At 41.7% G+C, this 12,808-nt stretch overlaps 1 protein-coding gene across 4 annotated transcripts in view; it reads right to left on the reverse strand.

Annotated features, from left to right (window-relative positions):
• SUSD4 (sushi domain containing 4) overlaps window positions 1-12,808 on the reverse strand; it is a 111,688-nt gene that overhangs the window by 97,664 nt on the left and 1,216 nt on the right. The gene's annotated exons all lie outside the window — the stretch shown is intronic.

A 12,808-nucleotide genomic window follows, 5' to 3' on the forward strand; every position in this document is an offset into this window, starting at 1 on the left:
GTCAGTCACCCACTGACTATATCATTCTGGACTGCAACACTGGCATAGGTATTAGATCCAAACACTCATGAGTTACTTCAATCCTAATGAGACGGAATTTTGAAGCCCTACAACAGACTTTCAGAGAGATCTAGTCTTACAAGTTCACTCTCCCACTTAACATGTTAGGACAAACAGCATATTGTTAATACAGATAGTGTCCATAGGGCAGTGGTCCCCAACCTTTTTATCACCGGGGACCGGTCAACGCTTGGCAATTTTACTGAGGCCCGGGGGGGGGGTAGTCGTTTGCTGAGGGACGTCACTGCCACCGCCTGAGCCCCTGCTCCGCTTGCTTTCCCTCTGGCACCCCTGACTTCCCACCGCCTAAAGGGGGGGCGCTGCCAACAGCAGCTGTGCAGTGCCATGCCAAGGGGGAGCCCCAGCCATGGCGGCCTCCAGAGAGCACCAAAGGTGAGCTGGCAGCAGAGTGGTAGGGCAGCCCCCAAGGCAGCAGGAGGAGGAGGACAAGGAGGAGCCGCAGGCCGGTACCGGTCCCCGGACCAGGGGTTGGGGACCACTGCCATAGGGCACACAGTACCCTCTTCAAGAGAGGTTGGTGTACTTTTTTCATACAGCCTTTCTTTAGTTCATATATACCCAACACTTGCACTCCCTTTCTAATGATAGCCATTATTTTACCTCATTTGTCCTTGTGTCCCCAGGTTGTTGTAGCTGAGGTTAATAAAGCAATTACTCCCAATTATACTGTTTGCAAAGGGCACTTATAATTTCAAGTTCTGTTAACAAAAACTAATTACTTCAGTGTTTATTTTTCTTTTGGAGTGGGTTGATTCTATTCAGTTGTACATTGTACATACAGTGTCTTAAAATATTGCAGTATTGTTTCTGTGATGTGATGCAGAGAAAAATGTCTGTCTCTCTAGTAAGCACTTATGATGCTTGAATACTAATTATTAGGGTTTCAAAAATGTTTTGAACCTACATTTACCACATTGCTGTACACACTGCATGCCAATAGGAATAGGCAAAATAATTTTACATTCTTTATTTTAACTCAAGAAAGCAATTTTTGTGGATTTCACTCTTCTGCAGTCCAACCTTCACACTGTTAACAACACTCTTCAGCATCACTGGGTTGATTACAGATGTGCTACCCTCCTCCAATTACACTGTGCAACAGTCATTTGCAACTGGTTAAATGCACAGCAGACATCATGAAGAGGTCTAGCTCCATAAAGCGGGTTTGTAGGAGCATATAAACAATAGTTTTCTGCAGGGCAGCCATGCAGGCGAGTATACAATCTCTGACTTTAATTAATGTAAAATAAACTTTTCAACGATGATTATGGACTCATTAGTGATTCCTTTGGATCCCTACCTCATTTTTTTGCTAGGGCAGAGAGGTATAATGCCACTGCTTAGTCAGAACATTTTTATCAGTGCCATGGCGAGCCCAAGGTCACCCAGCTGGCTGCATGTGGGGGAGCGCAGAATCGAACCCGGCATGCCAGATCAGAAGTCCGCACTCCTAACCACTACACCAAACTAGTCTCTTTCGCAGCTTCTACATTGCAGGCTTATTCAAGTGCTGCCTCTTGATTCCTGGCTTGCACCTTAAGTTTGACTCCTTCATTACTTGGTACACCTAAAAAAGGCTGGAGCGGGCTAAAAAAGCCCCTATCGGCCATTTCCTTTTCTAACAAAGATCAGGACTGGCCAGGTCATCTTGGAGAGAATTACCTTCTTCACATGAAAGCCTGGACATAACTCTCACAATACAGGAGACCTGCATTTCTACATACTTGGATCCCTACTACAATTATCTTCTGATCTAACCTGATAAAGAAGCACACTTGGTGTGGTGCTTACAACCCTGAGAAGATTGATGTGGCCAAGTGAAAGATCAACCTAGTGGCAGGAAATGCTGTAATTGTGTTAGGAGGCCAGACAATCCAGCACACAGAAATTTCATTCAAACAGGAAGTCCTCTTCAGAACTGATGATATTCATCTATCAGAATGAAGGCTGGGCATATAGCTACATGATCTTCAGTAGGGATGAGCAGTTCGGACTCTGAAACGGGCGAATTGGGGCTGATTCGGACATTTCTGAATAAAAAACGGTCCAAATCGGACCGTCACTACTTTTAAAATGGCTGAATTGAGGGGGATTTGGCCAATTCGTGGCCAAAGCAAATTGATTCAGCCAAATCGCCAAGCCATTGGCAGCCTCATTGCTGCTGCAGCCTCCTGGCTGCTTCTGGGTTTTTTCTGCCTGGGGGGGAAGGGTGTACATTGCACCCCTGAGACTTCTTGGGGAGCTCAGGGAGGGTCTCCCCTGACTCCCCTGCAAGTTTCAAGATGATTGGACCAAGGGATCTAATCCTAGGGTCTCCCAAAGAGGGTACCCCTCTCCGCTCCATTAGTTATAATGGAGAGATGGATTCTTTGGTTTTAACTTGATTCCCCATAGACTTCTATGGGGAATGGTCTCTGGGAGCCTCTAGGATGGGACCCCCTGCTGCAATCTTCCTGAAACTTGCAGGGGACTTAGGTAAGACCCTCCTTGTGTTCCCATGCAAGTTCCAAGAAGATTGGACCAAGGGGCCCCATCCTAGGGGCTCCCAAAGTGGGTGACACCATTTCCCATAGACTTTAATGGTGGGAAAAATAATTTCAGCAGGTTAATTGACAATTTCCTGGTTAAGTAACCTGCTGAAATTATTTCCCCCCACCATTAAAGTCTATGGGAAATGGTGTCACCCTCTTTGGGAGCAAGACCCCCTGATCCAATCTTCTTGAAACTTGCAAGGGAACTCAGAGAGGCTCTTCCCTGAGTCCCCTGCAAGTTTCAGGAAGATTGCACCAGGGGGTCCCATCCTAGGAGCTCCCAAAGACCATTCCCCATAGAAGTCTATGGGGAATCAAATTAAAACCAAAGAATCCAAGGTGTAAACTGCACAGAGCTTTTATTCCAACTCCAGATCAATTCAGTCCCTGCCCTCTACACAGAATGCGATTTCTGTTTTGAATTTGGGCGATTTTAATTTTCCCTCTGTACCAAGGAGGATAGATCCAGAGTCACCCTACCATTTCTTCGCCATATCCAGGAGTCCTTTTAATCCTCGATATTGGAATATTGCGATTCAGAAAGCATGAGAAAGCACTCCCTCCGTGGTAGAGCAATTCTGATTGGCCAGCTGACTCCGTGGTAGAGCAGTTCTGATTGGCCAGCTGACTCCATGATACAGAAGCTCTGATTGGCTAAACCCGCGAAGCCAGCCAAGGCTGTTAGGTTTTTTTAAACAGGAAGCCCTAATTTTCTTTCTGTAGAAGCTGCAGAAGCCCTTACTTCTGTGGATAGAGATTTGCCTCGTGTTTTTTTCTCTCCCTTCTCTGTTGTCTTCAAGCCCCCCCCCCCCATTCAAAAAAAGAAAGAAAGAAATAGGCTCTGTCTGGGCTTGGCCCCCCCCCTTCTGAGTTTTCCCAATCAAGTGCAGAACACTTTTCTGTTTCAATGGGGAGGGGGGGAAAGAGGAAGACCCGAGTTCAAATAGATCTGAATTCAGCAGGATCCACACCGAAAAAAACAAAGTAAGTGCAGAATCAGCCCAACTCTCCTTTATATTCCGATTATTCCGATCTTCAAAAAAGGGAGGAAGGATGACCCAGGAAACTACAGACCAGTGAGTCTGACCTCTGTTGTGGGGAAGATAATGGAGCAGATATTAAAGGGAGCGATCTGCAAACATCTGGAGGACAATTTGGTGATCCTTGGCATGGATTTGTCTCCAACAGGTCTTGCCAGACCAACCTAGTTTCTTTTTTTGACCAAGTAACAGGTTTGCTGGATCGGGGAAATTCAGTTGATGTCATTTACTTGGATTTTAGTAAAGCTTTTGACAAGGTTCCCCATGATGTTCTGATGGATAAGTTGAAGGACTGCAATCTGGATTTTCAGATAGTTAGGTGGATAGGGAATTGGTTTAGAGAACTGCACTCAAAGAGTTGTTGTCAATGGCGTTTCATCAGACTGGAGAGAGGTGAGTAGCGGGGTACCTCAGGGCTCGGTGCTCGGCCCGGTACTTTTTAACATATTTATTAATGATCTAGATGAGGGGGTGGAGGGACTACTCATCAAGTTTGCAGATGACACCAAATTGGGAGGACTGGCAAATACTCCGGAAGATAGAGACAGAGTTCAACGAGATCTGAACACAATGGAAAAATGGGCAAATGAGAACAAGGTGCAATTTAATAAAGATAAATGTAAAGTTCTGCATCTGGGTCAGAAAAATGAAAAGCATGCCTACTGGATGGGGGATACGCTTCTAGGTAGCACTGTGTGTGAACGAGACCTTGGGGCACTTGTGGATTGTAAACTAAACATGAGCAGGCAGTGTGATGCAGCGGTAAAAAAGGCAAATGCCATTTTGGGCTGTATCAACAGAGCCATCACATCAAAATCACAAGATGTCATAGTCCCATTGTATACGGCACTGGTCAGACCACACCTGGAGTACTGTGTGCAGTTCTGGAGGCCTCACTTCAAGAAGGACGTAGATAAAATTGAAAGGGTACAGAGGAGAGCGACGAAGATGATCTGGGGCCAAGGGACCAAGCCCTATGAAGATAGGTTGAGGGACTTGGGAATGTTCAGCCTGGAGAAAAGGAGGTTGAGAGGGGACATGATAGCCCTCTTTAAGTATTTGAAAGGTTGTCACTTGGAGGAGGGCAGGATGCTGTTTCTGCTGGCTGCAGAGGAGAGGACACGCAGTAATGGGTTTAAACTTCAAGTACAACGATATAGGCTAGATATCAGGAAAAAGTTTTTCACAGTCAGAGTAGTTCAGCAGTGGAATAGGCTGCCTAAGGAGGTGGTGAGCTCCCCCTCACTGGCAGTCTTCAAGCAAAGGTTGGATACACACTTTTCTTGGATGATTTAGGATGCTTAGGGCTAATCCTGCGTTGAGCAGGGGGTTGGACTAGATGGCCTGTATGGCCCCTTCCAACTCTATGATTCTATGATTCTATATCTAATGGAACAGATAGCGGTACCCTCTTTGGAAGCGGATAGGGGTAACCTCTTTCACCCAGGTGTCCTAATATCAGTGCTATCCTAGGTCTTCCCTTTAACAGGTAGGCTGAGGTATAGGGTTTGCACATCGAACATCAGGAAAGTTGGCCAATGCCTTGCATCCATTGCCCTATGCCTAGTTAAACCTTTGCAGATCTAACCAATGAAAGTTGTGGCCTATTATTTTTTTAAAAATTATAATTATAATTGCCCAGTCATAGTGGTGTCTCAGTTGTTTGCCCAGTTGTGTTCAGTTGTTCACACAGCACCTGTGAGGCTGCAAAACGATATCACAAAGTATGAACATTTTGTTTTTCCTGAGTTCAGACCCTTTGCTTTAACTACTAACCAAACTTTGGTAATCCTACCTTGAACTATGTATTTTGGCACGTTTTGTCAGAATTAGCTTTCCATAGCATACGTTTAGGTCCCTCAAGCACATTCCAAATCATAACTTTATGTAAGCATTAAGGTAGGAAAGGTTTTTCTGTGGGACTTTTCCCAAAATTACACATACACTTCCCAGTTACTTAACATGCTAGTTCATATAAAATCTTAGCAGGAAGTAGCTGCCATTTCTCCTTCAAAAATGCCTAAGAGAGAGAATGTGTCTTAAAATACAAACCAGCAGAATCTATTCAAAGGACCATGCTAGTCTCTTTCCTTTACAAGTCATTGGTCAGTGGTAAATAGAGCTGTACTAAAAATAATAAACCAAGCAGCCACAGAAATAGAATAAAATAAACAACTGTATATCCCAACTGGATTTCCAAAATGAATACTAATTTTTAGACAAACCTTATTTGTAACTAAAAACTAAAATAGTTAAACACTACGAAATGTAGCTGCTAGAAGAACTCTATATCTTAGGAAGAGGTGATACGAACATCAACAAAAGAGGTGTTGAGATAACAAGGTATTTAGAAAAGAATTAGAAAGAGTTTCCTGAAGAAGCTCTTTCATCTTCTAGAATTTCCTTAAATTCGTAAACCAACTGCAAAAACTTTTCATAGTTTACTCAGAAAACCATCACGTATGGCTGACAAACAGGGATCAGGACATTCTATTCATCAGGAAAGAGGAAGCAGATTTGATGGCTTAGTTAGGTGGTCCAGACCCAGCACAGAACTCACCAAGCTAGAACCACAAGCACATGACAAGAAGTCATGTGACAGCTAGAGAGGGAGCCAGAATTATGACCGCACAAGTGTCAAGATAAGGACCAGGGGCAGCATACCAAAACATGCACTAAACACCAGGTGGTGTACTGTAGCAAGGAACAAACCAAGAGTCAGAACCATCCAGGGATCTTCTCCACCACTAAGTGACCTTATGTTATGTCACTGTCCTGCAGCTCCTCATACATTCAAGGAAAGACAGGAAAGTCATATAAGAACATAAAAGGAGCCTTGCTGTATCAGACCAGTGGTCCATATTGACTACATTCATGCATTACCACTAACTGTCCTCCAGAATGCCTTATGAAGAATACTTTTGGACATTTCTGGGAATCATTTATAAACAATTTAAGATAATAGATTAATGATATGCAGTTATATACAAACTCAAGTTCAGTGTTAAACTTTCTTCCATAAACTAGAAAGCCTCATCATTCATTTGGTACATAATCAGAATGAGAATCCATTAAGAACTGGGTCTATCAATTAATTATGTCCAAACGAAAATAATGGATGTCATATTAAGATTTGGGGGGGGGGGTATCAGAATACTAGTAATTTACATCAGCTTTGTGTGCATTCACAAAATTGTGTGCTGCTCTGGAGCCCCTGGGGAGAAAGATGAGGAATAAATGAAATATATAGCTAAAGATGTGGGGCAAATAAACTGCAGTTTGACAGTAAAGAAAGATGGAAGCAGGGAAAGCTGAGGATATAGGAGCTGCCAGGAGCCAATTGTGTGGGAAAGGGGATATAATGGAAAAGAGTCTCTGCAAGTTATTGTGGGTTCCCCACAATGCAACTTGGCCCAATACAGCCCAGCTGGCACACATAATTGGGCCAGAATTTTCCTTGGGAAACAACATCAAGGAGAGGGAATGCTGAAGATGGGGGATAGATAAATGTAGCTTGGCTGTTGAGTGGGAAGGAGAGAAGGAAGCAGGAAAACAAAAGAGGCTATAGAGGTCTCAGGAAAGGGAAAGAGGAAGAAGAGTTGGTCCTATATGCCACTTTTCTCTACCCGAAGGAGTCTCAAAGCGGCTTACAATCGCCTTCCCTGTCCTCTCCCCACAACAGGCACCCTGCCAGTATGTTCTGAAAATTGCATAGCTTTAAAACCATCCCAAAATTTATGTAGTCATGGATAGAATGTGCAAATAAAATGGTGGAAAATTTTAAAATATTTGATACACAGTCGTAGCAAAGAACAATACATTAAATTAAAAAATCCTTTCCATTATGCATTATAAATCTCACTAGGCTCCGTGCAGAGTCCTGGGACTCTTTTTTAGTATTTAAGATTTTTCTGCAAGCATGCAAAATCCCCCAAATTTTCTGGGGAAAAAACTATTTAGCATCCCTGCAGCCATGTTCCATGGATTTAGGTACCCACAGATGGGGAGCACACATCATTAATTGTATATTGACAAGTGGGGATCCATGACGCAGGAGGGGGAATACCAGCATTCATGGGGGTGGAAATTCCTCCCATCATGGTGGTGATTCCTCTTATAGCTCGGGGGGAGGGGGTTTATGGGGAAAGATCCTTGTATGGCTCCTGAGCCTTATGTCCTCTGTCACTGATGGGCCCTACATAGCTGCCAGAGGCTGGGGGGGGGAGGTGCAGCATGGCTCCTGAGCCTGGTGTCCTCCTCCACCATCACTGTACATGGCACACCTATTTAGCTACCACATTGCCAACAACAGGCCCAGCACAGCTCCAGCCAGCCACGCCACTGAATCCTGGTCCAGTGTGGCTCCCGGCCTGCTCCCTCCACTGATGCTTTTTGTCAGAAGCCGCACTGGTCCAGGAGTCAGTGGCAGGGGCAGGCCAGGAGCTGCACTGGACCAGGAGGGGAATTTAAAATCTCACTTTCTTAAAAGCTGGATTTTTCTGAATTTTCTGCAAACCCAGGCGGTCATTCAAGTTTGCAGGAAAAATCTCTTTAGCATCCATCTCTCTGATCCATGGATTTAGATCACTGCAGATGGGAGCCACATGTCAGTAACAGTATATAGACAATATACTTGACTTATGAATTTTTTAATCAGTTGGGAATTTCAATAAATGTAAAATGGACTATAATATATAAGACAAGAGCTAAGAGATAAAAGTACAAATCAAAGCTATTTTAGTCCTGTATGTGTGCAAAGGGCTGTCAAGTTGCAGCTGACTGATGGTAGCCCTGGGGTTTCTTCAAGGCAAGAGGTGTTGAGATGTGGGTTTTGCCACTGCCTCCCATTTTGTAGCAACCCTGGACTTCTTTGGTGGTCTCCTGCCCAGATACTAACCAGGGCTGATCCTGCTTAGCCTCTGAGATATCCAGGTCATGGCATTTTAGACCAGTGCATATATAGTGACAAGTAAGATAATGACAATTTATATTAATATGCGCTGAGGTTTGATATCACATTAAAGTAGTATACATTAAGGTAGGGATGCCAGAACAGTTTGATATCACATAAAGGTAGTAATACAAGTCATTCAAGAGCATTACTTGGGCTAAATTTTATAGTTAGGCAAGCATATACAGATCCATTGTAGAAACAATGAATTAAAAACAAGGTACTTCATTACTAAATGGAAAACTAGTTTGCTTAGCTCTCTTTTCAGCATCCAAAGTTCTTTCAACATAATACCATGATCATTTAAACTTATCTTTTCTAAAATCTTGCAGAGAGAATTTTGCTTTTAAAATTTTGCTCCTGCTTTTTGAAATAAGAGTTTTATAGATGTGACATGCTGTTAAACTGCTACAAACTTTTGTAACTTGTCTTTCTACTAGTGCCTCTATTTGAATTGTGTAGTTGTTGGTAAAATTACATTTTATGGTGGTCCAAGCAAAAAATTAATGAACAGCTCTGCTTAGCTTCTGAGGTCTAATGAGATCATGTTATCCTGGTCAGGTCAGAGCTAGGCTGAGAGTAATGTGACTGGCCCAAGGTCACTCTGTTCTGTTGCTTCAGACCCACGTGAATATATTTTCTGGCCATTATTATTATTAGTTTTATTTCATGATTATTACTGAAAACAAGTTTGTTGGCTAGAAGAAGGGCTCTAACCTGGATAGCCCCAACCTAGCCTGATCCTGTCAGATCTCAGAAGCTAAACAGGCAATGGCAAACCACCTCCAAACATCTCTTGCCCTGAAAACCCTATGAGGTCACCATAAGACAGCTGTTACTTGATAGCAAAAAGAAGAAGAAGGGGTTGTTAAAAAATGATCCACCCCATGTGCCATATAGGCTAGGTAAACCAATGCATACCCCAATGCACTTATACTTTAAGATTTATGGATTTTATACAAGAGGCAGAATTCTCTAGCATCTTTAATCCCATTACTGGGGAAGGGGAAGACATTTTTTAACTGAGATATATACTACAAAGAACTAACCATCCAATGCAGAATTATTGTAGCTGTGATAAAAATCTTAGGCATAGGGATACTGATGTCAAGTTGAATCAATTAATGCACACATATCTGAAGGCGACAGGCTAATGACCCTACAGAAAAACAAACCTGGAGAAAACTGGGTGTCAGCTGATTCATACTGTCAGTTTCAGCATCCTTGGTTTAGGATTAACAAGGCATCCGGATATAAATGTATAGCAACTGCACAGACTAAAGACCAATGTTAGTTTATTAAGTAACAGAAGTTATACCCTTTTTACTCAGAGATATCTGTAGTGCTGGTTAAACTTAGTTCCATGAGTTCCACAGTAATGTCCCTGACTCTAACCAGTACTCTTTAGTGGAAATCCAGAGTATTGGTAAAAGGTAACATATACATTCTACAACACATTTATTATTTTTGTAACTAGCATATACAACTACAGAGAAAAGTGCACTAGAAAATATTGATAACAACACTAAAACAATATTTATCACAGGTTCCTTTATGCAAACATTATTTAAAAGAACACCAAGGAGGAACTCTGCAGAAGGCGGAAAAGGGAAACCACCCCTGCTTCTAACTTCCCTTGAAAGCCTCTTGCTGTGTTTGCTATAAGTCAGAAATGATTTAAATGCACTTTACATGATCTTTCAATTCTCTTTGAGTGATGAAAGCGTTTTCCAAAACAGAAATTTGGCTCTACAATTATAAAGCCATTTTTAACATTCAATCCAATACCACAACTCATACAGGAAACAGAGTAAATTGTTAGATTTAACAATGTACAAACTAACCTAGTTTACCACATTTAAACTCTGTGTAAACATAACAGTCTTTTAATCCAGGACTTGTTTATTTGAATTTTTTCCACTTATTCAACAGAATTCACCTCCAAGTACAAGATACAGCAGCCTCAAGAAAACCAAAGAACCAGTGCAATCTGGTACTATCAACTATACTTTTACTGAAATTATCAATGCCCACAGCTGAAGACAACTGTGACTGCAAAGTTGTTTGAAGTATTGACTATCTGGCACAACAGCCACTCAGTATTATGTCACAGTGTTCAAGTGAAATAATAGTGCTGTCTATTGAAGCCACAAACATTAGAGCCAAAAATTAGGCATGATCACAAAGAAGGACAAGCATGTCCAATATATGTATCATGATCTCTCTCACTTCACAGCCATTTGTTGGCCCAATGTGGCCAAGTTCAATTGGTGACTAGCCTCCAGTGTTGACATCCCCTTAATACGAGACTTTAGCATCAATATGAATCACTCATACAAGCTTGGTTATTTCCATAAGATCCATACGTGAAATACTTATTCAACTTAATGAACAGGTCTGGGCAGAATTCAATATGTTTAAGTCTACTGAATTCAAGAGATTCAAGGAAATGTAAGTACATTGAACTGTGATCTCACAATTTCTTTGGCTCTCTTCTCCAAGCAGTAAGCAACCTCTATTTTGTTAAATTTATGAAAATAAAAAATGCCTGATGGATAATAAAAAGTTCTTAAGTAGAGGGCTAATCAATATTCTTAAAAGTAAGAGATTACTAGTCTTCATGACTACTGAAAAATTTCAGGCTATAATCAAACAAGAGACCACTTGATTCCCAATGCAATAGCTTTTTTCAAAACGCAACATGAGAAACCAAAGCAATTCCTTCACTGGCACATCTCTACCCCTCCCCCAATAAACAGTGCATGTAATTGAGATAATTTGGAGAGACACACTATTGTTCCCCCCAAGTACATTTTTGTAGCAAAAAAAAACATTCTCTCACAAAAACATTCTTATTCTGATCACTTTCATTTCCTTTATTTCAAAACATTGAGGCCTTCATTTTACAAGCCATAACTAAAGTCTAACAATATAAAAGCTTTCACAGTAGATGGAATAAAAGGAGTTTTGAAAATTCTCTTTATCGCCCCCAAAGAGGAAAGGTATCCCTTTAAAAAAGTCACAACATAGGATTTCTTCTTCTAATACTGGATTTAAGAGCTGAAAATCATATCTTAGAAGAAATAAAGTATTTATGAAATGAAAATTTACAGTTTGCTTCTTGGGTTTATTCAAGATACAGTCTAGATGAACTATTGCACTGGTCAACAACCAGTGGTGGTGGAACCAAACTGGTCTGGAGAATGGGAGCAAACTAATAAAACTTTCTTTCAATATTCTACAGGTTCATATTCCATGTCTTCCTCAACTGACTCCATGCAAGCTTTGGGGTTTTTTATTATATGATTTTGATTAAACCCTCACACTGGTTTAATAAAGTACATTTTCATTGGGTGCAGGAGTAGGTTTCATAAGGAGGAAGGAAGGAATGTCACATCACAGCATGGAGCGTAAGTAAACCCAGTTGCTATAGCCACCATTCTCTTCCACCTCTCATGCCCTTTCATGCCTGGGAGTTGGCATCTAGGATGACAGCAAAGCTGGTGGTACTCAGAAGGCCTGACTACTGTTCCCTTAGCTAATGCTTTACATCCAGTACATTTATCAGCCAGTTCCTTTGGAGGAAAAGAATCCTAACATTTGTGAGTTGAATACAATAAGGAAAACTATTGTTGCAATCTGCATAAAAAATGGGAGGTGAAAATAAAAATAGGTCTTTTCCCTGATTAGCATCTACCTGCAGCTTTTCTACATGCAAATTTTGGGGCACCAAAGGAAGTGAGAGTTTCTCCTATTAATATCCATCCATATGCATTTACTTTTTTTTTTTTTAGCAGGATGGTATTCTGTTAATATGCATGACAGCATGAATCAGGGGTGGAGGAAATGACTGCTTTCCTGGCAGAATTTTATCTGTGTGGGGAGCAAAAAAATCCTAAATTTATCTATATGAAGGCCATAGAAAATGGACATTTAAGCATATTTAGGAACAATCCTCAGTACATGAAACCGGAGGTACCCAATCATGAGGTCATTCACATCTGGAATGAGAGGCAAAGCCCATTCTTCTTCAGCTTTTGTAGAGGAATGATTGGGTTTTTCTTTTAAGCATCTATGAATTTGAGTCAGACAAGACAGTGGAAGGATTCCCCTCCCCTTTGGCATTTCATATTCAAAGATCAATAGCCAAAAGCTGTCATGCTGCCTCTTCCTGTGAAGGGGGCCTTCCCATCAGCAGCCTACTA

This window comes from Paroedura picta, chromosome 1, assembly GCF_049243985.1.
Source record: "Paroedura picta isolate Pp20150507F chromosome 1, Ppicta_v3.0, whole genome shotgun sequence".
NCBI lineage: Eukaryota > Metazoa > Chordata > Lepidosauria > Squamata > Gekkonidae > Paroedura > Paroedura picta.